The sequence below is a fragment of the Sebastes fasciatus genome, chromosome 23, assembly GCF_043250625.1.
Source record: "Sebastes fasciatus isolate fSebFas1 chromosome 23, fSebFas1.pri, whole genome shotgun sequence".
NCBI lineage: Eukaryota > Metazoa > Chordata > Actinopteri > Perciformes > Sebastidae > Sebastes > Sebastes fasciatus.
In genome coordinates this window covers 19,038,397-19,066,154 of record NC_133817.1, presented here as the reverse complement: position 1 = coordinate 19,066,154, position 27,758 = coordinate 19,038,397, and positions in this window count along the sequence as shown.

The following is a 27,758-nucleotide window of genomic DNA, read 5'->3' as shown; positions in this document are numbered from 1 at the left end:
CGGATTCCTCCACAATGCCTGGCGATGGGCTCATGCATTAGAGATGTGAGCTTTGGACAGGGGGGCCGGAGGAGGATGGAAGGAAAAAATCTAAAAAGACGAGGGGGCCTGGGAGTGTGTTTCTCTCTGTTTTGGTGGACCCGTATAGAAGTCGTTGTTATTTAGCATTTCGGTACGAGTTCACGCTCGCTGCAAAGGATAAATCTATGAGTGCTCTCACAGATTCTCTCTTAAGAATAAGAGCTCTATGAGTGCTCTCATCCTCGGTGTATCTGACTGTTGCACATTGACTTGTTTTCTTCTCTCAGCAGGTCCTGTATGATATTGTTTTTTTCAAGGTTTGCCTTGAATCTGCACTCAGTTTTGACAGTGTGAGGTATTTGACCACCAGGAGAGAGTCTGGCAGTTGGTTTTTCTCTCTTCTCCCAAACTGTTGCTTTATCTTGTCATGACGTTTTAGTCCAGCATAAGAAAAAAAACTAACTGTACTGCTGACATTATGAGTCATCTTTGTGACCTTTTGCGTTCAACTGAAATACATTCTTCAGTATAGCATGTATAGAAATGGTCTATTTGCATATCTAAGGTTAAGCCCAATTGCCCTTCATATACAGTAGGTGTGAAAATACTGATTAATCCCCCAAAGGGGGGTGAGTGTAAAACACATATCTGCAACCTCCTGATTGTAATGTGTAGCAATAGGAAAAATTAGACAGTGAAATGTGTCAGGCTTTAAATTAGCGCTCCATATTTTAGTGCCATTTCCAACAGTATCGCATTGCAAAGGCCTCCACAGACAAGACGCAGCTCACTTGTTGTCAGACAGCCTCCTTTCACCTCTGTATCACTTTTTCTCGCATTTGCATAAGATTTTGTTTCCGCGAGAGCCATTGAGTTTAGAATTGGGAACATTTCCCCCCATTTTTCTCTTTTGTTTGCATCTTTTTGTGGAATTACAAATAAATTGTGTCCCCAAAAACGATCTGAAACTCGCAAGTTAATGCCAGTGTTTGTGCAGCAATTGGATTATTTACAAAGCCTTCGTAAATGTGCTACTAGAAAATCTGTTTTGAGCTTTTTAATGCGTCCCATTCACGGCTGCTTATTTGTGTGTGAGGCCTGCCGTAATCGTCGGGGCATTCTTCGACTGCGACGCAACACAGCCAAACAGATGTTTCATTTACAACAATTGCACACAGAGGAATCTCGCGGAGAGGGGGTTTATTTAAACAAAATCTTCACATGACGTGCCCTCTCTGCAGCACCTAGCAGATTTATTTGAGACGAAACAGTTTGTGCTGATTCTCTCATTTACTTCTCAGTCCGGGGAGCAATAATCTGGCTTCCTGTAGACTAAACATAAAATTAAAAAGCAATCTGACTGTGCCGTATGTTTTATAGAAATCTGGGGGAAAAAAGAACTCACATCAGCGACTTTTTTACAGATAAAAGTGCCACGGTTTGCCAAGTGAAAAGGCGGATAAAAAAAATGAATATCTTCTTTTTTTTCTCCTCCTCTTTTCGCCTTTGCATATGTTAGAGCAGCTTGATTAACGGCCGGGCCGTCCAAAAGCTAATTATTTTATTGAGTTGGGGGACGAGGTGGGATCCCACCCCGGGGATTTGGCTTTGGCTTTGGCTTTGGCTGCAAAATAGAAAAGGGCCCCACATGTGTTGTGTGATTCCTCCCTCCTCCCGGTGCCCGTCCTGCACGGTGACAGCAGGATGAGCCCCAGGTATGGGTGGTCTCATCTCTCGTCTATCAATAAGGAGCTTACTAGCCGTACTGGAAATGGGAGGGAATACAATACCGTTGCAATTTGATTTTAAGCCCCACAGGTCAATCTCCTGAACCCCCTTTTCAGGCAGTTTCCTTTTATCATTCTATTTCCCCATCTCCACTCTCTTTTGCTTTCTCTCTCTATGAGTCTCTATCAAGCCCTCGCTCACTCTCTCATTCTCTTTTGCTTCCTCTAACTCACTGTCTCTATCACTGTCTCTTTTGCTCTGTGCTAAACTGTGATTTCATTCTTTTCAGAGCCTGCCTGACTTTGGAGGTTTGTGATTCAGTCATAAACTTTAAACTGGGAATGTCATAATGACATCTCTTTCCTGCTTCCAGGGCGATCTGCAATGCGTGTAATATGTTACTCTGATTACTAATGCATTTGTTTTTGCATATGTAAACAGCAATTAGTTACTATCCATAATTTACAATTCATTATTATTTTTTATTTTGTTTCAAGTTGGATTGAGTTTTGATTCCTACAAATTCATATTTCATTACAAGACTTGTTTACCATAGTTGACAGGAGTTGTTTTGTATTGTCGGTATTCCTATCCTGTCAAGACTCAACCCTGTCTCCTACAAAATTACATTCCCATACAACTAAACTGCATTCTCAAATACATTTCGAGGGAAACAAAAACTACTTGCTTAGGTTTAGTAAAAAAGACATCATGGCCATACTCCCTACACGGACCTCCGCAGACTAGGGATGCACCGATACCGTATCAGATATCAGGCCGATACTGACTCAAATAGCTGCATCAGATATGGGTGACAATGGGGCTGATCTATTAAATTCAATTCTATGTTTATATACTTTATACATTATATACTGAAATTGTAATTCCTGTTTAAGTTTTGACCAATTTGTTGCTGCATTAAAAAGGTTTGGACCTGAAATGTAACTGTTAATGTTGAAGATTCTTTTAAGATGTTGCTGGTGTACAATTTATTGGTTTAAATATTTAACAATTCATTAAATCTATATATTTTATTTATCTGTTACATTTTGTTTTACAAGGTTAAGAAATTAATGTTTAAGTCAAGCTTGATGTTTCCTTACACATAAAAGAATGATTCCAGTCACTTCCATTTTTGGAATTATTAATCAAACACTGGTATCAGATCGGTACTCGATATCGGCCATGTATTGCTATCGATATCAGGACTTGAAAAGTAAAATCGGTGTATCCCTACCGCGGACCTCCGTGGACTATTATTGCAAACGTATTTGTGATGCATCAAAAACAAACATAATCAGCGACAAAATACATTTCTCTCGAAACATAATTCACAATGCAGTTTAGTTGTATGGGAATGTATTTTGTAGGCAACAGAGCTGCATGTCAACACTTCCTGTGTCTCATTTGACCCTCTTGTTAGTTAGTGTAAAAGCATACTCGCCCTAGAGTCCAAGACTGTGTTGTAAATTCTCACCCTGCTAACTTTTCTCAAAAACGAGTACTTGTCGGACCCCAAAAGCTTTTAGCAGTATCTCCATATGTGCGCATTTAATCATTGATGATTTAATCAGAAATGTAGAGAGTTACTATTTTGGGAAAGTAATGAAGCGATATAAGTCTTCCTTTAATGTGTGTCTGTGTCTGTGTGTGTGTGTGTGTGTGTGTGTGTGTGTGGAAGCATGCGTGCACATGCAGGCCCGCACTGTACAGTATATGTGTGCACACGTGTGTGTTTGCGTGTGCGCCTGCATGTCTTTGTCTTGTGCCTGTGTCGCTGTATCGGTAGTATCTGATTGACCTCGTGCCCCTGTCAACAAGATGTGGCCCCTGGGCTGTGAGCTCCCTGTGAAAGAACAGAAAGAAAAAAAAAAGAGAGAGAGAGAATACCTCTATTGGCCGCTCTGTATCGAAGTCGGTGTGCGTGGTTGACAACAAATTGGCTCCTCCATGTCTCCCTCTCCAAATGCTAAGGTTAGGCTTTAATTGTGGCACCTGGGTTGGAAAGCAGCGGCGTTATAGACAAAATAGCGATGCTCGTGTCAGTAGACGTGTTGTGAATAGTTCACATAATACCAGTGTATACACAGTGGACACGGAGCCAGCCACCTTTGCTCCTCTCCCCTGTTCTCGCTGAATAAGAATCTGACATAAATTCTGCACATATAAAATTAGTAAATGCCACTGTAGCCGTAGTTAAATATCACACAAACCCCCGGGGAGGGGAGAGGAGGGGCGGAGGGGAGGTAGCTGGCAAGTTACCTTGGCCTATTTTTTTTTATTTTTTTTGTGAGGGAAAAAAGCCACGGGGAGTGGGAGGGAGTTTGACTACAGGAGAAAAAGGGATTGCGGGAGGTTAGAGAGAAAGGAAAGGGTGAAAGGGAAGGAACGAAGGAGGGGAAAACAGCTGTACGTCGTCAGAGAGGGCTGGTGGTGGCGGGGCCGCCTGCGACAGAACGCTGCTTTCAGATACGGAGCTGTCATGCTTCACACTCCCCCCTTCTCGCCCCTCGCCGCTCTCCTTCCTTTCTTCATATTGAAACTATCAAATAAAACAGCGTCGTGCAGAACCCCTCTTTCTTCAGCCTCTCATATGGCATCATTAGAGGTTAAGTGCAGTCTAATCTCTCCCCTAATAAAGTTACTTTGAAGTAAGGAAAAAGGGTGGAGTGGGGCCAGGGGTTGTTCACACAGACTATTTAGTGAATTAGCTCAGCCGAAGCGTCGCTGGTGAAGGCTGGAACCCTGTTCAGTGTGAAATCTGAGCCACCCTCACACAGCTGTGTTGATCCTTGATGTGGCATAAGAGTGAAGAGTCTTATAAAATGTTTGTTCTTAGCGTTTGTTGGCTGCACTCATTCAGATTTTTATTTTGACTTTAAACATTTTTTGAGCAGGAAAGTTTTACAATCTACTCAACGTATCCTCATGCAACAGTTCATGTGATATCTTACGTAAACTTATTCCTCATTTTTTGTGTGTTTTCCTATGAATGTCCAGCAACACGTGTACATTTCCACTTGTTACATGCATACAGTCTTTTCGAAATAAACTTACGCTTGAAATACTTAGTTAGGTTTAGGCAACAAAACTACTAGGTTTAGGAAAAGATTATTAAAAGTTACAGAAGTTACTCGACAAATTTGTCAACGTTTTGGTTAAGATAACTACGAAAGTGGCGTTACTTAAGTACGAATACTACGTGACAAGTAAGTCAACATTTGGGATAAAATAAGTACGGAAGTGATGTAACTTAAGTACGGATGTTACGTGATAAATAAGTCAACGTTTGGGTTAAAATATCTACAGAAGTGGCGTAACTTAAGTACGGACGTTACGTGACAAGTAAGTCAACGTTTGGGTTAAAAAAAGTACGGAAGTGATGTAACCTAAGTACGGAAGATACGTGATAAATAAGTCAACGTTTGGTTTAAAATAACTACGGAAGTGATGTAACTTAAGTATGGAAGATACGTGATAAATAAGTCAACGTTTGGGTTAAAATATCTACAGAAGTGGCGTAACTTAAGTACGGACGTTACGTGACAAGTAAGTCAACGTTTGGGTTAAAAAAAGTACGGAAGTTATGTAACTTAAGTACGGAAGTTCCGTGATAAATAAGTCAAGGTTTGGGTTGAAAAATCTACCGAAGTGGCGTAACTTAAGTACGGACGTTACGTGACAAACAAATCAACATTGACATCTAGTTTCACACGGGATACGAACACCTGTCTCCTGGGCAAAAATCTGGTGTTTTTTGATCCACTCTGACCTCCTCCCTACGCGGCTTTTTTGCTCATACGTCCTGGTTCACGATTACATCACAAATTGATTTTGTGGGACATATACAAATTACTGTGCTTTATTTTTTTATAGGTATAGCTAAGAACGGTGTATGAGAACAGCCTGAACTACTCCCAAGTGGTGGCTGTCGACTGGAGTTATTTGATGTAGAGGAAGTCTTGCTTCCATTTACATCCTCTCACATGTAACTGTTTTTCTCCACATTCTCTTTCCATCAGTTTCTACTTATTTCCTGTCTTCCTTTCCTTTCGTTTCCTTCCCACACTCGACCCCTCACTGTGCCCTATACCTGTTTCCCTCCATCCATCCATCCATTTTTATGCCAGCCTGTTGCCTCTACAGCCCGGGCCTGGCACGGTGCCAGCGCTGGGCGGGAATGCCCCCCCCAACCTCCCTCATTAATTTACCAACAGATTGCCGTGCGCCGCTCACAGTTCACTGACGGGGGTGTTTACAGCGGTTAAGTGACGAACTGATAGCCATTAAAAACCTTAATGTAGCACAGCGTCGCGGAGCAAAAGGCTTCCACCGTTTTGCCTGGCACACATGATGATACAGCAAGCCAGCGTGTCGTTGGCATTCCGCCCTTAATTGGAAATCCTGGGACGCAGCCAACACCGGCAGCCAAGATGCAACAGGTTGGAGACAGACACGCGGTCCTGCCAACAAACAAATACATGCAGACAAATTCACTCAACAAGTGCAATTTCTGTCAGGAGCGATGCATGCGTATTGTACATATAGGGGGATTTGACTCCTTAAATGTCAGATTGATATAGATTTATTATTGACTAAATGTGCTCTAACAGGAAACGTCTGCAACATTTTTCCTATTAATTGCTTCGAGAAAAAAAATGTGCGGATAAATCTCCAGCTATTGCTTCATTAGTGGAAACATGAGGTACAATTTACCGTACGAACGGCAAATGTTAAGGCAACATACCTGATACAAGGCAGCCCCAATGTGGTAGTGATTTGCAGAGTAAATGTTATTGCACTCGTATGCATCAACACCACATGTTTTGTGTCTTTTTTTGTTAGAAATTGTTTCGCTGGAAGGGGGCGAGATTCTTTCTCCTGAAGGGAGATCATGTTAAATTACTCCAAACCGTTTAGTGTCCAACGCGCAAAAATGGCGTCTCTCGGGCCATATGGAACCCTTTATGTAATGTTTTCCTTGTTGATATACAGAATCTATAACAAATGATAATGGATCGCAGCTGCGGGGGGACGGATGAGGCGCGGTGTCGGTCGATGGCTTGATGGCTTCAACATGAGTTTGCGTGCCCCAATCCTAATGTTTGCTCTCCCCGCCCAACAACACCTGATTAATGTGAAGCTTGTGACTTCTTTGAGTAGACTGGCAGATGGATTGATGATAAGTGAAGTAAACAACGTCTTGGAAAAGAGTGGAGAGAAAGGAAATGATTCAGTAATGAAGAACGCAATGTCACATTGAAGCACGTTTGAGCTTGTTTCCTACTGTCATATTGATTTGATCTCGCATATCCACGCATGGGGAGATTGATTTTGAAAAGCCTTGATTATACCTACCAGTGTGTGACTGAATCACATCACAACAATAATGGAGCATTTCTTAGACGACTGCCGATACCTTTTGGAAGACTGAACAGCTGGCGACCCGATGATCGCTGATTCATATGCATTGTTTTTTAAACGACAAAATCACAACGAACAGGATCAGATGTTCCCACATCACCTCGAAGAAGGTGACATATCTGGATGTAAAGGAGGGATAAATAGCAGATGCTGGCAACTTCCTCTTGTCAATCGCCAGGAGGTGATGAGAGGTGCTTTGATAGGAGGGCAAAAGACTGCGACAGGAAAGAGGAGTTCAGGGAAAGGGGAGAAATTGTGACAGCTCCTGTAATGCAGTATGTGGAAACGTGTCCTCTGGGAAAGGTGATATACCGTCGGTGACCACCAAAGAATGCAGGCGAAGCGGTGACAAATTGCAACACAGAGCAAATGGTCGAGTTTTTTGAGAGGGCCCAATTTGTCGTCTCCAATAAAGGCCATTGGTGCTCAGCAGTCTGGGCTCGTTGCCCAATGGCTGGTTAGAGCCAAACTGATTGGATGTAATGTCTGACAGCTGTCGGGGGTCTCGGCGAATTGAGTCAACTTCTAACGCGTCGCGCCAAGTTTCTGTACATCAATATGTATAAGGCGAACAGAGAAGGCCGAGAGGGCAAAAGGAGAGCGAGAGCAAGAGAGGCTGCTTTACTGCAAATGCATGACTGCCTGTTGTGGCAACAAGAGGCCCCATCTGGCGCTGCTTTAGGTTCCCCAGGCTGCATGTGTAGACAGAGAGGGAGGTTGGTGAAGGGGGGTTGAAGGGGGGGTGGTAGTATGTGAGGTTGGAGGGTAGCGTAGGTGGGGGTGTTGGTGGTTACAGAAGGGACACCCCAGGCTCTGGAGGCAGTTGGGTGAGAGAGTGTCTGGGTCAAGAGGGTCGACTCTGTGGACTACCTCGGGGGGCCTGGACTGTGACAAATGGGCTAATGCGGTGGTGGTGGAGATGGGTGGGCATGACGTTAGCCCTGTAGCATGGGTTTAGTGAATATATACTCTGTGTGTGTATGCAGCCTGGTCTGAGCACGATGTCCTAAAATGCTAAATAGTACTGGCTGTGTACAAAAAGTGGAAGAAATATGTTTCCTGAAAATGGAAATGTTATATCAAGAGTCTATCACTATGAGAATGTAGCGTTTTAGGAACTGGAAACATTTTTAACAATGATCATTATCAACGTAGCAATTATGATTCCTCTAAAGCTTATTAGGCAACACTATTTAATAGTATATAAACATCAGTTTTTGGAGATGTGTTGGGGGCTTACAGAAACTCGCTTTGTCTGTTTTTACCAAGTGTGAGAAATACACATTCCATCATTTTAACTTGGTAGAGATGTAAATGGATGTTGCACAGTGAATCCTATCAAATAGATCGTGTAAAGTGGAACCACAAACATCAAACCAATCATAAGTTAGGACTGTCAAAATTGTCCAAAAATGAAAAAAAAAAACACGTGAATTTCTGTTTTTGTGCATTATGTCCGTGACACCGTGTCCTAACTGGCTGCGAGCGACGCGGCGAAGCACGGCGGGAAGCACGGCGGGAAGCAGCTCAACGTTTTAAGCTGAACTTTTGTCGGACGCCCCGTTTCTATTTATTCCTGTCGCTCGAAAGCGTTGCAATGGGCAAGGAACAGCTGATTCGCGAAGTAGAAATGAGGAATTTATCCGTACGATGCCTCCTCATTTTGCTACAAAAACCTAAATAAGATGGCAGCTGTCTGGAGGGCTTGACCTAACCTTACATTTCATTTCCAGTTAATGAAAGTGACATTGTGTGACAGTGCGTGCAAGGCAGACAATATACATTTGAATTTAGAATATTCAATGGCAACCCTACAATCTTTTAATATTTTGACTTGTAATAGCTCCAACAAATTATGATAGAGCAGTTATATTATTGGTATGTATGTACATGTATATATTGTACTAAAGTGGACGGAGTGGCTTGGAAAAACATCTTCATCTTTAACACTTAATACATTTTAACAACATTTCCATTTAGCTTAATTTAAAGTTGAATAAATCAATTTAAACTCAACCAAAGTTTGCTAGATGGGAACATTATACACACACTGTACATTGGATTTCAGAGTTTCCTCACTTGTTAAGTAATATGTAATAATACTTGTGTGTGGTCATCTGTCGGTTTGAATCTGTTTGTGCTTGTGTCCTTGCTTGTACATGCATTAATGTGTAGGCAGACCGTTGTGTGTATGCACACTAGTGACACTCGTGTTGTTCCGTGCCCCTCCCGTTGCCCAGGGGATGTTGTGAGGTGGATCAAACCCCTGGGCTTTTAGTGGATTTCACATCTCTGTCACAGATTATCCAGCCATTAGCAGTCTCTGTTTGTTTGATTTCCTCCATCGATTAAAGGCAATCCCCAATCAAACAAGCTTTATTGATGAAACAACACAACCTCCCGCTCCCTGGATAAACACGACGCGGCCCCTCTGTGTACGCTGTCGTCGTCGGGGGCGACGACACCAATCTGTTCCAGAATAAGTCTCCCCATTTCATCACGACCGAACGCACCGCGCTGGTTTCCCATAAGACACTTGGAGAGGAATTATCTCTGACAGCACAAGCAAAGGCATGTGATCAGATGCCATGTTGTTAGCGCTGCCATCTTTTTTTACATACAACATTTATCCTATTGATTTCTTTTGATTAAAAAATCTAAGCAGTCGGGCGTCGGCGTGTCACCGTGAAAGTCTTCCCCTCCTTTTTGTGAGGGATGTGTGTCGTGTGGATTAATATTTCAAAGTCTGGTAATTCATTTATGACAGGCGGTGCTTGTTACCGGAGGGGGGGGGGAGAGAAAAAAACACGACGTGTTTTCACAGGGCATATTGAGAAAGAACAACAACCGTTGTGTCGCTGTTGATGTTTTCATTTATGTGTTTGTCGACGAGGCGCCGCGAGTCGGCAGCGAGGGGAGTCAAGAGAGCGGGAGGAAGAACAGAACGTGCTAAATAATACAACAAATTACATTTCTGCCTCTCTCTGTCGGGAGAGCAGATTTGAATATCTATTATTTACACAAACATCTTGTTAGCTAAAGAGTAAGCAGTTTGTTTACTAAATATGTGTTTTGGGGTTGGATGAAAAAACACTGCGCTTGCATAATTCATGGCGCCGGGTGCATTGTTTGTTCACGTAACTCAAGCGCTTGTAAAATGTTGTGGTGTCAGGCACAATCCCCGCACATTAAAAATAGACAACACAGCGAAAGCTCCTGCTTCCCAGTCACTTATTCATACTCGCTTCCACACATTAATATTGCAGATTGTACACTGGCACGCCAAGGCTTTGTGTGCGTGTTTGTGTGTGTGTGTGTGTGTGCTATTTCTAATGTGCCTTGTCTCCGAAAACAGAGGCAGAGGATTTCTCTGATGCTTCTTTCCTCCTCTCTCTCTCTCTCTCCCCCCTTACACAAAAATTAATCCTCATTTTAAACGTCTGCTCTGGTAGCAGATCAGGCCAGGTGAGAGATTGTCTCACTCTTCCCGCCTTCAGGGCATCTCAAGCTCCATTTAATCCAAATGCCAATTTGTAGCGCACAAATAGGAAGAGGCTGGAGCCAGCTGCCTGGTTGGCTGGCTTGTTTGGGCATTTTGTGCAGTACAAAGGTGTGTGTATGCCTTCTGCGCGTGTGTGTGTGCGTGGCGTGCACACGTGAGTTCATCTCTACGAGGGTTTACACGGGGCCCTCTCAGCTTGGTGCATCTATAATTGGAGAGCAGGGAGCGTCCGGAGGTGCGGGGTTGTCAGTCACTGTTTAGGTTGCCCCCGGGCCCCTGGCACTCCTGTGGGTATCAAAGTGGCGCTAATTAAATGTGGGCCCCGCCGTACGGCCCTCCACATCACGGGGCCAACGGAGAGAGCCCCCGCTCGGCTGTCCTCCCCGTGCCTTTGAGAATCTGCTGCTTGCACTAATTACCCATTGTCCATTTGACTTGCCCATTCTCACACACAGACACACACATTTCATCCCTCTACCAACCCCCCATCCCCATCTCCATCACTACCCCCCCACCACCGCCACCCAACCACCCCCTCCTATATTTATTATTTTATATTTCCCCTGCCCACTCTGTCTTTGGCTAGCCGGCCTAATTAATCTTATGGAAATCTCCTCCAGCCAAGGTTGGCCTCCGATGTTTGTAATTTGATTTGGGGATGATAAAAGTGAAAGCCGGGGTTGTGGGCTGGTGAGGCAACAGTGTCATTTCTCTGTCCTCTCGCCCGTCCCCCTCCACATCCCAACACTCGGGAGACGCGCCGGGGCTATCAATCTTTCCCACGTGCCCAGCAAACTGATATCCCAGAAAATTAACTTCAATTAATAACAGAAATCCCCCGATGCGGCTGTGGAGGCAAGCCGGGGCTTTGAAGGAGAACCTTCAAAGATGTCTCTCTGCAAGTCTTTTATAGGCCAGCTGGGGAGGGGGGTTTCTTTTCATTATCATCAGCCACCATTTGAACACTCACTTTTTTCCTCTTTTTTTGTGTCTATAGCTGTGGACATTTAAATAAAAACCGCTGTCAACACACAAAAAAAAAAAATCGATTAGATTCCCTCTGGCTATAAGCAGAAACAAAATGGCTGCTCATTACGAAACTGCACAACGAGGCCTCCGCCCTTTGTGTGCTCAATAAGTCTCTCCAACTAGACCTTGTTTGTGTGAACTGAATAACCACTAAGGTCAGACAGCACATTAGCTTACTGCTGTTTAGAGTGAGGATGAGTTTGGAAACCTTTGGGTAAAGATGAAGGGTTAATATTTTAGTATTTAGGAGGCTGTGTTTGCTGTGTTCTGGAGGTGCATGATGGGACTGCAGAAGACATTAAAACACGCTTTTGTTTTGACATTTGTTGACTGATTGGATTAGAAATCAGAAAGTATTCGAGCGGCTCAATTAACGCAATTCAGTTTTTTCGTTGCTCATGTTCACACAGTATATGATCCAGATGTTTTTGATGACAGTGTGAGATTTGGATGACCAGAGCCAGGCTGATATATTACCTGATATTACCTTATCACAGATATATATCGTATACCTGATAAGAATCAAGTAATTTTAGTGTAGACATGTCAGAATTTAGAGTGTCGCCGTTACATAATTTGTCCATCAAAGAGCTCTTACAAGTTTGATGTTTAACTGTAAAATGTCATGCTTATCAATCCTTATCAAAAATGTTAGTATTTAAAAAGTCTGTATGAATATCTGCCAATATATCATAGATATGACAGAGTGGTTAGATTGAAAGTTAATGGACAATTCTGCCCATTTTTCTAAGGAATTTCATTCTAATTCTTGTCAATACATCACAGCGGGATTTTATCCAAATTTGCACATTTGATCATGCAATTCCTAAAATCTTTTAAACCTTACATGAACTTTTGGGATTTTAACTGATCTCCTTTTGGAAAAAACACATAGGTTTAGCTTATAGTTTATTTGCATAAAGGAGTTTATGTTGTTGTTGGACTGTCAGGGAGTAAAGGCCGGGTGTATTTTTTCCTAAATAGACCGCTTCTGTTCTGAAGACTGGACTTGATTGGCAGTTCCTTTATCCTCCTTTTATTTTGCTGTACCTACTATGTGAAAGAAGTTACACTTGTATCATCCTCATTGGTTCATGAGGTTTGCTGACCTCACATAATTCCCAACATAACCCCACCCAACTTCAACCTGGGCAGATATCTATTTAACCTGAATAAATGAAAACACCTGAGGGGGTGGGGGCATCCTCAAGCCACAGTTAAAGGAACAGTGTGTAGCATTTAGAGGCATCTATTGGCAGAAATGGAATATTAATATGTACGTTTTCTTTAGTGTATAATCACCTGAAAATAAGAATCATTGTGTTTTGAAGAATGGACAAATGAAACTCTAGATCTGGGCATTCACGTTTTCATGTTTTTGCGTGTGGTTTTGCCAAAATAATTTTACATACTTAGCACATGGGAGAAGTTTCAGTTGGTTGCAATCTGCAACCTCACCGCTAGATGCCACCAAACCCTACACACTGCACCTTTAATGTGTTATATTGCTTTATAACACACCACAATGATTCAGGTGGATATAAGACCAATATATTACTTTAAAGGCTTTGTACATTTTAGCTGTAAATGAGACAATATTTCCGCATAAAGCTTCAATATTATTCTTTTCTGGAGTATTTTTTTTAAAACAAAATGATTTAAACCTCATATTTAACCTTTAAAAATAACATTTTTATAATATGCAGTCAGTTATATTGCATTTAAAAAAATATAAATGGCCCATTGCCCCAGAAGCAGATTTCTCTCCATGCTTGTTGTGTCCTCACACGCCCCTTTAACATCCATCCCCACAGTAGCAGCTTTACTTTAAGTGGCACAAATGCAACAAATACGCCATGCTTATCGAGTCACAGTCCCCTGCCACCCTTACAATAAAATACAATTCTGTTTTCTTCACGCCGTCTTGTGGAGTGCTAGTATGCCATGGCGGTCACGTCTGGGGAGAGAGAGCTCTCTGCTTATTTATTTGTGGCTGTTTCCTCGCCTGTCAGGATAAAGAGGGCAACACGGAGCCAGTCTGAGAACATAATTTCACTCTGAGTGCCTTAGCCTGAAGCGCTGAGCGCAAGCACAAGCACACACACACATACTGTATATACACAGGCGCACACAAACACACACTCCCTAGCTGTGAGAGTGGCTGTTGACCTGCTGAATAATGCTTTTCGACTGGTGAAGCAGTGCAATGTGTGAGTTTCTGTGTGTGTGTGTGTGTGTGTTTGTGTGTGTGTCTCGGAGTGGCTGGTTAGCAGCTTAGCCCTCCCGCTGACTCCTGTTAAGGGCTAAAGGGATCCATGTCAACAACAAGCAATAAAGAAGATGCCTCATCCAGAGAGACATGCACACACACACACACACACAACACGATGCACATCCAGAGTCGCAAACACACACAAACACGTATACACACACACACACACACAACAGACAAGGCATGTCTCAAATAAAATATAGATAGAGGTGAGAGTGTTTGAAGGGTCTATTAGCGCAGGCTGTCGGGGAGTGATAGTGGTGGGATCAGTGTCACAACTCCACTCCGCTCGGCTCGGCCTGTGCCGCACGCTGTGGGGAGCTTGGAGAGCTGCCAGCTGCCTGTTTACAAGCCAGACGTGCGTTTGATACTGGGCTGCTACCACTTGATAGCAGCCAAATCCCCTTCCAATGAAAAATAAACTAGAGGGCTTCCTCTGAAGTGGAATAGGCCGGCGCAGAGCAGCTCAGCTCAGCCAGGATGCTGTCGGAGAGCTGCTGAGTCAGTTTGTTTTCGCTGCCCGGGCGACCGGCTCGTTGGATGATTTAACGGTTTGCTGACTGTCGGAGTGACTGGCCGACTGACGGGTTGGTTAGTTGACTGGGCCAATCGGCCAAATAAGTGTCTGCATTTATCACTCCGAATGATTCATTTAGGGCCTTAGATTTGAACTTTTCTTAGAGCAAGTGAAAAATGGGTGTTGTAATTTTCCAATTAAAAGTAACTTGCTTCACAACTTTCCTAGATTGGAGAGAGACTTTCTTCTTGCTGATGGAGTAATGGAGTCATTCGTCATGTTTTTGGTAATGGTGCTATATTTGAAAACTGCACTTTTCTCTGTGGTAAATATAATAAAATTGACAGGTTTTACAGTTCTCCTAACCAAAATGGCTAATTTAGGTGGCAGGTTCAATCAAAGGTTGTACATACTAGTTTTATAATAACATAAGTGCTTGACTAAGTCCTTTCTGTTCTCAGTTTATCTTGCTCTCACATTTTGACCCTTTTAACCCCATTTATACCAAGCAACCCCCATATTTTACTGCAAAAATCAACCCTCCAAACTGGTATTTTAAACTCTTACACCTCCCATATTTGTAAGTTTTCAGTTGCATTGTACCAGGATTCTTTTAACAACAGGATGTTGTTTCGGAAAATGACCACAATGACCCAAAAGAAGCTAGTCTTACCTATTAATACATGTATTACATGTGGATATTAAAGAGGACCTATTATGCACATTTTCAGGTGCATGCTTGTATTTTGGGTTTCTACTAGAACATATGTACATGCTTTAATGTTCAAAAAACGCTTTATTTTTCTCATACCGGCTGTGCTGCAGCACCTCTTCTCACCGCCTGTCTGAAACGCTCAGTTTAAGCTCCGCCCCCCTCCCGATTGTTCAGCTTTTTCACTCTGTTGCGATTGATCAACCGAACCAAACTCTTCGGACTACGCTCCAGCTTCGCTCTAACTAGCTTTGTTTGAGGGTGTACCAAACTAGCCGCTATGCAGGTATTATGCAAATGTGTTACTTGGTGACATCACCACGTTACGGAGGAAAATGCGTTTCAGGAAGTTCAGGAGCAGTGTTTCTGTGGGGGGCAGTAACTTCCTTTGGCGTGGACTTTGGGCTTTGTAACTCTGCAGACCTGCAAAAAAAACTTAAAACTGTGTAACACACTAAAGGAAAGAGAAAAGCACAAAAGCATAATAGGTCCTCTTTAATGTAACATTCCATAATACTTGCAAGCTGTGAAAGTTGTACATAATGTTAGCATCCCGCGGGCAGAACAGTGGGTGGTTAATGAAAGGTTATTCACATTTTGAATCAACCACTTAATCTGAAAATTATCTCTAAAAGATGCTTCTCTTTGCACCAGAATCCTGAAATGACTTCACACAGTAGATCTCCCCCCCCCCCCCCTCCCACACACACACACACACACACACACACACACACACACTTGTTTTAAGAAAATCATGATTTCTGCATTGTTTTGCAGTGCGTGCTTCTACACGGCTCCTCGCTCTCCTCTCTCTGCCCGAGGCGGTGCCTCCCCTCTGGGAAGGTTTATATGCAGCGGTTGGCCCGCTGCTTATTGATCATCTCCTAATGTCTCAATGATCTGCACCTCGTGTTATTGGTGGGAAGCCGTTGGGTCCGCGCGCTCGCTGATTGGTTCGGATGGCGTGTGATTAGGTGCAGAGCGCGATTACGGTGTCATTGTGTGTGTGTGTGTGTGTATTTGAGGCAATTTGTGCAGATGTGTGCGTACTGTACATCTTCACGTACCTCTGTATCTCTTTTTGATCTGTAACCACTCGTTAATTAGCGGCGATGTTAATTAAAAACCCACTTCCTTTACATTCAGCCTGGTAATGGAGGTTTTATTCACTTACATCTCATGCACGCCCGCCCTCTCTTTTCTTCAGAATCCAACTTTTGTGTCCTTCCTTATTTCTCTCTCTCTCTCTCTCTCTCTCTCTCTCTCTCTCTCTCTCTCTCTCTCTCCTTGTTTCTTTATATTAAAACATGTTAGAACAAATTAGGGGGTTTTGATATGAAAACTGACAAAGCATCAGATATCAAGAGTCATGATCACTGTAATTTCAACCCGTTCTCGCAGACACACGAATGTAGGAGCTAAAGAAAGACAAGTGAATGTATGTGTGGCTACAGTACAAAAGGCCTCTGCTCTCTGTGAAGGACCGGTGCAACACTTTTTCTTCTTCTTCTTCTTCTTTTTCTTCTTCTTCTTTTTTTTTTCCTCGCGCCTATGTATATTGTAGCATTAATCATCTTCTCCAAGCTGAATGTCACAGAGTCTGCCTGCTAGCCCTGAATAAACACTGTCATCCCTCTGCAGGAATAACCTTCACATATTGCTACTGCCATGTGTGTGTGTGCGTGTTAGTGTGTGTGTGTTTGTCTGCATACGTACAGTACAGCATGTGTGCCTCAAGTCTCACTAAAGGTTAGGAGGGCATGTAAATAAAAGAACAGTACATGGCAGAGTGTGAGCGCCTCGCTGTACATTCTCACCCGCCTTTTATAGCACTGCGTTGTGTTTGATTAGTCTGAGGCAAGGCAGGCTATCTCTATACACACACATACACACACACACACACACACACACACACACACACACTACCACTCTCTTTTTTTTGTCTCTGTCCCTTCCTTTCTTTCCGTCTCTCCCTCCAAACTGTATCCCTCGTTTGTTTTCATTAGTGTGATTGCCTCAATGTCTCCCTGACCTTCAGCCATCTTCAACGCTCTCGCTTTCACACATACACACACAAACATATCCTCTGGATGATCACTTCTGATTTTAGGGCTCATATTTTCGACCCATCTCTCATTCTTTTTCTCTCTCCCTCTCTCTCTCTCTCTCTCTCTCTCTCTCTTGGAAGCAGCATGCCCGTATAACAGCAAGTCAGTAGATGTTTCCAAGTGAGAGAAAAAGAAGTCAAGAGAACCAAGGTCCTAATTACACTTTCTATTTCTTTTGAAGATCTCTAATGGACAGTTGCTTTCAGTGTCTTCTTCCGTGAAGGTAACGTGGCGGTTGCTAAGGAAAGGAGGGGGCTGGAAAAAAAAGAGGAGAGATGAGAAGGACAGGGCAGAGGAAGGGAGATGTATTGCTGAGTAGCCGTGACCTTCAGCAGTGATTAGGGACAATTAAGTCTTGAACGGCGGTTTGAACCGTGAAGCCACCAGGACAGGAAGATGTCGTATAGAGGGAAAGACAGAAATGCCTAAGGTGTGGTCATTGACATACGTCCACATGCATCTGCAAATCCTTTACTTTCATGCTTCTCGTCACATCAGTATTTATCAGCGGCGGCGTGGAGACGAAAGGCGTTGTTGTGCGGGGGGATGGAGAAATGATTAATATTAATTCGAGGGCTGATTGAAGGCAGCACTCGAGTGAAGTGGCTCATGATGATGTCTCCTGAGCAACTCCCACGCACTGCTCCCGCCATGAGTGGAAAAGGGGAGAGAGAGGAGACTAAAGAGGAGAGGATGCTAGAAGTGACAGCGTGAGGAAGATGCGAGACGTGCCGCCATCCTCCCATCTGCCCACCCACTCCTCCTCCACCAAAGAAAAGATGCACAAGGCAACGCTGTATTTCATCACATAAAATCTATCCTCCCAAGCAGTCAGAGGGCTTTCAGGTGTAATAATTCATCTTGTTGTAAGCACTTCTGATTAGCACACTAGCTAATGTATCAAATTGAAGCTACAGTAATAGTAATTGTGGATGGTTTTCATGCTTGCTAATGAGGTAGCATTTTCAAGCTGGGACTTTGCCGTTGAAGGTACGTTAAAGTGAAAATAAAGGGAGCTTGTAGATCATGTAAATATTTGAAAGAACCAAAATTCCATTTTAAAACAAAACGGCCCATAAGTCCTAACAACAGTTGATGGTCTGGAGTTGATTTTGATGGGAAGTGCTGGTATTTTGCTCGTCATAGCAGGTGTTCATATCAGAAATAGGATCCAAGGGCTGGGCTGGTGTGTTCGTTTTGCTACACGCACATGTAAGAAGATGGTATAAGATCCAGGAAGTCCAGTTTGAATTTCATGAATTTGAAGGCTTATCAGATGCCTCAACAATCCACAATGATTTATTTTACTGTGACACCAGAAACACACCAGAGCAGCGACGAGGTGCGGCCTGCGGCAAGCTGATCATGTAGTTATGTATATGGAAAGCTGCAGCAGCGAAGTGCAGCCAAACTAAAAGTTGGGTATAGTTTAACCTTCGTGGCAAAGTGCATCAGAAAGTACCCACAGCCAATCAGTTAACAGAGTCCTGCGACTCCTGTGACATGTTGACCTATGTTACAAAGCATTTCTTCGCGTCTGAAACACATGAACACGCCTCCTGATCCAAGATTTCACAACTCTGAAAATTTGGTGACAGTCTTTTATCTCGATGATCATAAGGTAAAGAGTAAAATAACACCGTTATTACAAAGTGATCTCAGTCTGCATGCATGTATTCGATTGGCCAACACAGTGGGTTGCCAGATGCGTTGCATTGTGTTGCAGCAGAAGTTGACCAAGGTTCAACTTGTTTGCTGACGATCCTGTGTTATTTTTGCAAGATCCCTCTGCGGGGAGGGATTTGAGGTTAAAATTAAGAGTACATAGTCAACTGTTAAAATCATTGTGTATGGATATATCAAATTAATATTGATTTAATGTTTTTCTACAAGCTTTATTCAAGTATTTCTCTAAGTTATGACTCCATAGTAGAGTACATTATGTTCCTCCAAGAGTCAAAGCGTTCTCTCTCTCTGTAGTGACTCATAAAGGCTGACCAGAGGTGGCGGGTTAAGTTATGCTAATGTTACAGGGATCATCAGAGTGTACTGGGAGATAACGGGTGTTTTTTAAGTCCACATCGCCTGGAGGTTGAATGGTGTGGAGGCTCGCGGTTGGATTGGCACCGGGCGCGTGAGTGGCTGAGGCTGGACGACGTTGGAGGGGAGGCCAGAGGGGCTGGATTGGTGGAAGCACTGGGCGAGGAAGGGCGCCCTTAGGTGATATGTGAAATTAAGAATGATTAAGAGGCGAGAAAGACCGGGAGCAGTGCTTTGGAACAAGGCTTGCTGAATGAACATAGCTTGGGGGTGGAAAAGACTCAGAAGCAGAGAGACTTTCTGGGAAACAAGCGGAGAAAGTGGACAAAAACATTCCTTAACATACAGAGTTAGGAATTTGCAAAATGGGTTCCACTTGAGGTTTCCGCCTTAAAAAGTCCTCCAAAGATAATCACAAAACTATGTACGTGTAGAACGTAAGCATAAGCAAGCAACATGTATACATTTCAGTTAATCCCAGAGATTTTGTTTTTGTATCCAGGTCATTTGTGCTCAGATGTTTAACTTAAAGAGCCTGCTGAGAGGTAAGCGAGAGGCGAGGAGGTGTTGCGGCGTCCATCAGGGGCTGACATTTATTTTGGCTCGGACAGCTGATGTAATTAACTTTTAGACCTTCCTGTTCGTGGCTGCTTCTCCGGGGCAGGTGCGCCAAGGAAAACAAGCCAAAAACTACCCACCCTCCCTTTCACCCTTTCACATCCACATTAATTTGCACACACTCTTCTCTCGTTCCATCTCCGTCTCCTATGTTATACGCCTCACTTTCCCCCTCGCTCTTTACCTTCCAATCTGCCCTCACTCTCACTTTCTTGTTCTCTCTTTCTTCCCCACGTCTCTCTCGCGGTTGCAGCAAGGTGTCTCCCAAGCTTCCAAGTCCTCACTATAGTGGCTTTCAGTTTCCCTCCATCAACACAAAAAGCGCTTTTCCTGACTTTGTAACAAGTTTGTACTCCGGGGAGAAGTGCTCAGTAGGCCTACAAGTTAACTTCAACACGCCGTGACACTCCAGAGTTGCTTAACGCAGCACTTTTTTTTTCATCAGCTTGGCAGTTTTTGCGTCGGAGTGACTGACAACACGCCGCCATTTGGCTGCATGTTTGTACGTTGTATGTGTCAGGGAGACTACAAGAGTTTTCCATAAGTTTGACTTTTCACTGTTAGACTAAATTTGAATTGTGTTTGATGAATAAATGAATACAAATGAATATGAGGTAATGGCGTGTCTTAAAGACATGTCACCTAACCTTGTCAGCTTGCGGCGTGCACAACCCACCGCACCTGTGACATCCCCCTTGAGAGATGGGGTATGCAGACTGGGTCACTTGTGGGCGTTGCAGGTGTACTTCGTAAACCATATCACCTTTAATAGTGAATAATGATGCCTGTTTTGTTTATTTGCTGGCCCTGGAAACAGGACCTGGGTTACATATTGCTGATACGAGGCAGATATATTCGGTTATAATGGTTGGCAGATGCACTGGCCTGTGCCGGGGCCGCGGAGAAAGCGAGGTGTTTGTTTGCACAAGCTGATTTCTCAGACTAAACGGGTATCGCGTCCTGCCAGCTGCTCTGGATCAAAACAGTCCGCCGGAGCCGGGTTGAGGAAGGGCCCCCGTCCACCTGGCAAAACAAGATGGGACCTCGGCGTGACAGCGATTATAACATCTCGAGCTAACAAACGAGCAGTTTACTGAGATGACACATCTGAAAGGCCCACGCTCTGTTGTCTTAGCTGTAAATTTAGGCATAACTCAGTCAGAAAAAAGAGACTTCATATCAGGGTCAGACTGAATTATGGGATCTAACGGAGGCTACAAAAGCCAGACGCTATATTTAGTCTTGGGGAGTCATGAGCGGAGACAAAGTGTCTTCACCTCCTCTTCTCTTTACTCTCCGTCTGTCTTGTCTGATACACACACGAGGTGGTTGTGATGACAGCAGCCTTGCCTCACAAATCGCACTTTCTGCAGGGAGATATTTTTGGGTCGACGACGGCGCTCGTGTTGGCATTTGGTTTACATTAAAACCATGCTTTCATTGTGCCTGTGAATGCATCTCTGTGTTTTGCCGTCACGCACTGTCGGCCGCAGTCAGACGCCATCAATTCGCCGTCGTTGGGCCTGAAAGAAATAGTAAATCACATTAGTTATTCAGGTAAACAACGCAAGGAATGGCACCCCAGAGAACTATTGAGTTCACTCAGCAGTTCGCTCACAACGGCACGACGAGAAAGAAAAACACGGCGAATGTGCTCATTTTAACGGCAAGTCATATGTTAATTTTAATGACGGGGTTCGCCCGGCGCACAGGTGCGTCGAAGCAGAGTTTTTTTGCGGTAAAGGGGTTACTCACACAAACGTTTAAGTACAGCGAGCAGGAAGGGGGAGAGAGAGGAAGAGGAGGACAGGCAGAAGAGTTTGAATGAGTTCTGTGTGTTCCAACAGGTTTCTGCATCTCTAGGAAACCTGCTGGTCTCATTGGCCAGCAGGCCTCTGCCTTGGGGAATACTGAGGAAATGTCCTCATTTTCTGTTTTTAGAGGCACACCTCTGTCTATGTGTGTGTGTGAGTGAGTGTGTTTGCACTAGGTGCAGGTGGGGTTTCTAGAAAATCATTCATACAAGAGAAAAAGAAAGTTGAGTTTTTGCCACACAAGCTTGGTTATCTTGAATAAACAAGAACAATATTTTTTTAAATGATTATTTGACAACATTGGCATTTTTTTAATACTAGTATTCTCTCTATATCTAGTATTTTCTTGCCAATCAGTAATGTCAAAGCACAATACTTTCTTATAACATGAAAGATGAAGCCTTCATGCATTTATTTCTGAAGTAAAAAAAAGTGCTGTTCAAATTACACACCCCGCCTTTTCTTGTCATATTTTGGTGGGAAAAGAAAAGCCCAAACTCCACGCTGTCTCTCTCGCTTAATTTGAGGAAATCAACGACCATTTTTCACTGTATGTTACAGCGATTATTGGAGCATACTTCCACTTTTTGGCCCATATTCACGGAGCAACGGAAGAGATTCTTTTTAAAATTCCATCATGTGAAAAAAAAGACAAATTGACCAAAAGCATGAAAATGAGTTGACTGAGTCATAAGTTCAGTGAGAACAATAGAAGTTAATAGCTACTTTTTCCTTTAATTTTAGGATATGGTTTCCTGGATTTATCTGGATATATCACTTTTTCAGTGCAAAAACAAAATATAAGACAATATAAAACAAATGAAATGAGACAACCCAGTTATTTTTTTGTGGGCTGCCGAGGTCAGAAAACATGTGATTCAATAAGCCATTCAGATTTGGCTCCATACTTGGCAACATTGAGACTTCCAAAATAGGGAGTATTTCAAAACAAAAGCGGGGCAGAAAAAAAAAATTCGAGTTTCAGAGACTTTGTTTTTCCTGCATTCTGGTGACTTTTAAAGACTGAAAATAACAAAATAAGTACACCGCAATAGCATTTTTGTTAAATAGGCCTACTTTTAAATTTACTTTCAATTCTCAGGAAAGAAAACAGAATAATTTGAGCGAGCAGCTGTCCTCGGCTGGGAAAAGACATTTGGTGTCGCTCTATTGCCGTCCGGGTGGAAACATATAGCTTATACACGTTGTAAAGGGCCAAAAACGAAAAGAGATAACAAAAAGGATAAAAAAAGGTGTGAAAAATTGCCATAAATCGGGAGAAATGCGGGAGAATTGTGACCCCCGGGGGGAAACCGGGAAAGGGCAATGAAAAACGGGAGTCTTGCGGGAAAATCGGGAGGGTTGGCAAGTATGTTTGGCTCCCCTTCCTAGGTCACATGAAGGCTCAAAAACGGAGCGTTTCAGACAAAGGGTGAATACAGGTATATTCAGACAGACAGTATGAGAAAAATAAAGTGTTTTTTTTAACATTAAAGCACGTAAACATGTTCTAGTTGAAACCCCAAATACAAGCATGAACCTGGAAATCAGCATGTAATGTCCCCTTTAATTTGAGTTTTTTCGACTTTTTTTCCCAGACTTATCGACTTTGAAAACTCCAAGTAGTTGAGGTAAACAAATCCCTGCGCATTATCGCCTCCTGTACCTCCTCCTGCCCCTCCAGCAGCAGTATTTATTTACCTCATCCCTCCTGCTCCTCACTCACACGATGAGCACACAACATCAAATAGCACCAATCCTTTAAAAGCCACAAGGATAGCATGGCTGCAGGCCACGGCATGGCACGACGCGGCTTTGCTCGCGCTATCTCCTCCTTTATCGCCTGCCTGTTACCGCCGGTGCCACTTCATAAATAAAGCCATTACACTGCAGAGAGGCGGAGTGGGGGGGACGGGACAGGACTGTGTGTTCACATAGACAGATGCACATAAACACGCTGACACACTCTGGGCAGGTACTCAGTCTCCCCCCGTCGCTGGGGAGCTTTAACCCTGACCAGCTTAGTTCAGAGGCGAGGGCCTTTATGGGACATCGGGGAGCAGCTCACATGGAGTAAATAGAATATCCAGTGGTGTCTGTCCCCAATCTCAGATTAAGCCACCAAAATCTCAGCGTTTTTTCACTCTTGACAGAAGACACATGAATGCGTACATACACCTTCCACCGCCACACGAAATAGAAAACACATACACAGAGCAGCGTCTGTGAGTGGGTCCCAGTGCGGCTAAGGGGTTTTATGCTGACACTAAAGAATGTGTTCATCTAGGAGTGAAGGGCCTCTCTCTCCCTGTCTGTTACCTGCCTCTCTGGCTTGCCGACGGACTGACTTACTGACTGACTGACTGACTGACAGAAGTGCTGCGACGCAGTGTAGTGGGGATCTGACAGGGATCTCCATGTGATCCGCCGCAGCTCCCAAAGGGCCCAAAGCTGAAGTCCTTCCCAAGCGTATTTGCAAAAAACTCCATCTGAGAGGAGCCGTCGTGCAGGGTGGGCCCCCGAGTTTAGAGAAGCTTTGTCCCTTAACTGAAAAGTGTGTGTTTCGGTGAAAGAAACACCATTTCCCCCTTACTTTTTTCGGTCATTGGAGGTTGCTCTGGATAAGTCAACTAACTGCGCTTGTGAAGGAGAGCAAACCAGGAGGTGAATGATTCAAAGCAAAAAGTTAGGGATTGTTTGAAGAGGACTGGCTTTCTTGAAATCTGTGGAATTTGTTAGAGAGAGAGAGAGAGAGAGAGAGAGAGAGAGAGAGAAAGAGAAAGAGAAATGGAGTGCACCCAGTGGTTTCAGAGCAAGTACAAGATTAAATCTGTGCCACTCTCTCTCACCGTGCTTTCTACCGCCCTGTCCTGGAGACAGCAAGAGGTGGAGAAACATAATTTATAACACGAGCAGAGGGAGTTCATGAGCTGATCCGGCTCGAGAAAGAAAGAGAAAAGGAAAAGTTCAGGACAGAGGGAGATAGCAAAACAGACAAATAGCGGGTGGTGTTATTTGAAGAGGAGAGAGGAGATGACAGGAAGAGGAGGAGAGGTGGTGTATGTGTGCACCCCCGGAGCATCCCCGCAAGAAAGAAAAAAGCTTGATTTTGAAAAAAAAAAAAAAATCAATTTTGTTTGACACAGTGTAAGATCTAAATATTTATCTTTCTTCCCTCTTTGTTAGCTCAGACAGCTCTGGAAATACTTTTACAAATCACTGATAATATTTATAGTTTTTACATGTGGGCGTTCAGAAGCGCTTTAGGTTTCTCCGTGTGACGTGTTTCTTTTTTTTCTTTTTTTCACACAGCACCAGGCATGATTGAATTCCAGCCTGCGCGTAAGTGTTTTTTGATCTAGTAGGCTTGATCCTTGCGCACCAAAGCACCACCACCACCACCACACACACTGTATACAAACACGCACACATCACATTATACGGCATCAGCCCGGGCCTCAAAGTGGATCATTATTTACTAAACAGGTTGCCTAACAAGAAAAGACTGATTCCCCTGCAGGCTTGTATAAAAAAAAAAAAAAAAAAAAACCCTGGAAGCATGGCAGCGGAGCAATATCCATCATAATTGATGTGTTGCAAAGCAGATTACACACATTAGCGCACACTGTTCTAGCTATGACAGCTCCAACTGAACATGACAAATTCCATAATGTGGAGAAAAAAAAAAAAGGTATTTTACTCTCTGGGTATTAAAAAAAGCCACGGCAACTAACAAAAGAGGCATTTGTAGGAGTGTTTGTGTGTGCACGTGTTAGTGCATGTGCATCCCTGTCTAACTACACCTCCTCCATGCTCTCATCTCTCCTTAATTACATTCTATTTGTTCCACTCGGGGCGGAGGGGTCCTGTAAACTGTTTCGGAGCTTCCCCTGCTTCGCTGACGACACTTCATTCAACGTGGCTAATCCCAACGTAGCATTAGCTACGTTGGATGGTGCGTTCGAGGCCTACTGACAGCTGCGGCATTATTTACTGAACACAGCACAACAGATAAGCCCATTGAAAGTGCGGCAGCTCATTCATTGTTGGGAGGCATTAAGAGTGTCTGTAGCTGCCTAATCAGTGGGCCGGATGCTGGAGGAATAAATAAGCTCTGGGAAAGAGGGGCGGCTTCGACTCGCTCGCTCACTCCCTCCTTCTCTTCTCACTCACTCACTCACTCACTCTCTCAGTCACTCTGCCCTCACTCTTCTAATCAACTCAACAGCATTACGGCAACGCTGCTACTGGAAGTCCTGCTGGCTGCTTCTATTTCTGTACGAGTGCTATTAAATTAGAAAAAGATTGTAAATAATGTGTCATTGATTTGCACTTGATGCTGTTTTCAACCCATTTTCTTTATATTTGTATTATTTTGAGATGCAATTTGTGGTCCAGTCAATACAAAAGTCCATTAACATTTCTTAATATTTAGGCCCCAGTAATTCTAAATGACAACACTCTTGCCTGCTGTTGATTTTTTATCAGTAAATAACACTTATTAATGGCTAAAACATAATCAGTGTTTCACTAGTTTCCTTCCTCACAACCACAGCTTCCTGATCTGAGCCTGTTCTGTGTTGGCTGCTCCAAAAAAAACACATAAATTGACATAATTTCAAATGGAATTGTTTTTAAATCCTTCCTAAAAAGTAATAATTTAGATATTATTCCTATAATTTTAAAAGTCCCCCTGCTTCTGTGTTTCTGTAGGAATGATTTAATTTCCAGTATCTTCCTTTTTTTTTTAGCCGTTGATTAAACCCTAACATATTAAGAGATGTAATTTAAATTATTCTCCTCAGCACTAATTGTAAAAATTCATTTTAATTGTTAAAAAAAAAAAAGAAAAAGAAAAGAAAGAAGGCCTGAGCGGCGCCATGTGTGTGTTTGTGTGTGACCGAGCTGTTCGGAGCCGTGTCGTTAGCCACACACCCACTCCTGACGACCCACTAATTAACACCCCATGTTAATCACTCTCAACCCAGCCAATAACCAGTGACATGCCATCGTGCAGATCACTACATCATACTCGCAGCACAGCAGCACATCCGAGCCGGGCGATATTTTCCCCCTTTTTCTCCTCGGTGTTGTGTTGTAGAGACGTCTCACTGAGTATTTTGACTCATTTGACAGAATGAGAGTGAACGCTTTTTAACTGTTTTCCTGAACAGGAAGTTGGTGTTTAGCAGGACTGTCATTCAAAAAGTGATACCGAGGTGAACGGTGACAAAGAACCATCTGTGGCTCCAAATTGACCCTGTATGTTTCCCCCCCCACAGCACTATAATTTCTAATAGCACATTTATTTTTGTCACCACACACCGTGTGCCACATGTATTAGATCTAATCCATTAGCCTCATCCTACTTTACATACACTGCTTTAAGTACATGTTGGCGAAATATCGTCCTGGTGAATCTGCCGTTCTGGCTGAAATAATGATTTTGATATAAGTTAAGCTGATTTGCCTAAGCTACCGAGTAATTAACTGAACTTAATCATTTCATTTCAATTCATTTCCATTACCTGAATTATTTTTGCCAGTCTCTCCTATCTTTTGTAATGTCTGCTTTAAAGCTCACTGTTGTCTGGTATATAGTGAAAGAGGTTGGGGCCATCTGAACTCTGTTACAACACTGACCTCTAGTGTCAGCTCAGCCCGGCTCCGGTGCAGGCCGTGTGAGTTTTTAAAAATGTGACATTTTAGCAGGCTCATTGGTAGTCCTATCTAAAGGTAATGAATCCGCTTTGGACAAACCGCCTAGTTTGAAGCTTTAGCCTCCAAACGCCCAGAGCAGGGATTGCCCAGGATAGGGCAGAGGTAGATTAGGAGTCAGTGTAATGAGAAGCAAAGCATCTCTTTAGCTCACCCTTTGTCTTTTTGCCTCCATCCATCGAGCCTTGGAGGAGACGGAGACTAGATACTTCTCTGGCCAGTGGCAGCCACACGGGTATTGGCTTTATTTTTCAT